The following is a 1,100-nucleotide window of genomic DNA, read 5'->3' on the forward strand; positions in this document are numbered from 1 at the left end:
CATACAACTTCAAATTTTCACCCATCTAAGATCAACACTTACCTTTGTATCACGATTTTAATATTATTCTAATCCATCCACAGACACGCAATAGAGTTGCAATATGGCAATCGAATATTGTAGTAAAAAATATGTTATTTGTACGATAAATTTTATGTATGATATATTTGGTTGGTCTGAGAATCGGTCGTCATCTATGGGGCCGTTCATTAAATACGTCCTCCCCCCCCCCCCCCTATTGTCACGCTGTGTCACACTTTCTGTGACCCCCCGTAGAAATATTACGTCACAATAACTAAGACCCCCCTCTGCTCAGTATGATAAATTCTAAATGATAGTACACAAATTCTGAAAATTAAAAATATTTCGGCAATAAAGAGTATAAAGTAATTAACTGAAGAGTATTAAATAGAGAAGATGAAAAAACCGTCTGTGTTAGTTCACTGCTAAATGGCGAATGAAGGAATAAAATAATAATAAATACATAAGAAATAGTATTTTCATTTGTTAGTGAATCGAGAGCGCAGGGTACGAGGAAACGTTACTCTCTCAAGTATTGGAAAAAACAAAGAAACCAGTTGTGACGGATCCCAACGCCGCTAGATTCGCGCCACAGAGCTTGCGCTCATGTCAAAAACTAATAAACGGCGAACGTCACGTTGCTGTATACCCCCCGTCCCCCCTTGTCACACTCAGCCAGACCCCCTCCCCCTGTATGCGAACGTATTTTATGAACGGCCCCTATTTTAAAACCCTAAAAATTTTAATATTGAATTTTTTTATTACTTTATATTGCAATACAACATTTTCTGGGACAGCTAGTAGGTATATAATATTATAGATTCGGTTCGGATAAGTAGGATTCCTTTCACATCCTACAGGAACATTCTATTTCTACGAGATTATAAGTAGTCTATGTATTAATGCCGGTGTTAGTCACCTCCAATCATTATTTTAGTCAGATTCCTTGCTTATCCCACGGGAACAATACTAACTAATAGCGTATGTGTTGATCCAGGGTGTCAGCTACCTCCACGTCAAATTATATTAAAATAGTTTCAGCCGTTTGAGCGTGAATAACAAACAAATAAAAACACACA

This window comes from Leptidea sinapis, chromosome 2, assembly GCF_905404315.1.
Source record: "Leptidea sinapis chromosome 2, ilLepSina1.1, whole genome shotgun sequence".
Lineage (NCBI taxonomy): Eukaryota > Metazoa > Arthropoda > Insecta > Lepidoptera > Pieridae > Leptidea > Leptidea sinapis.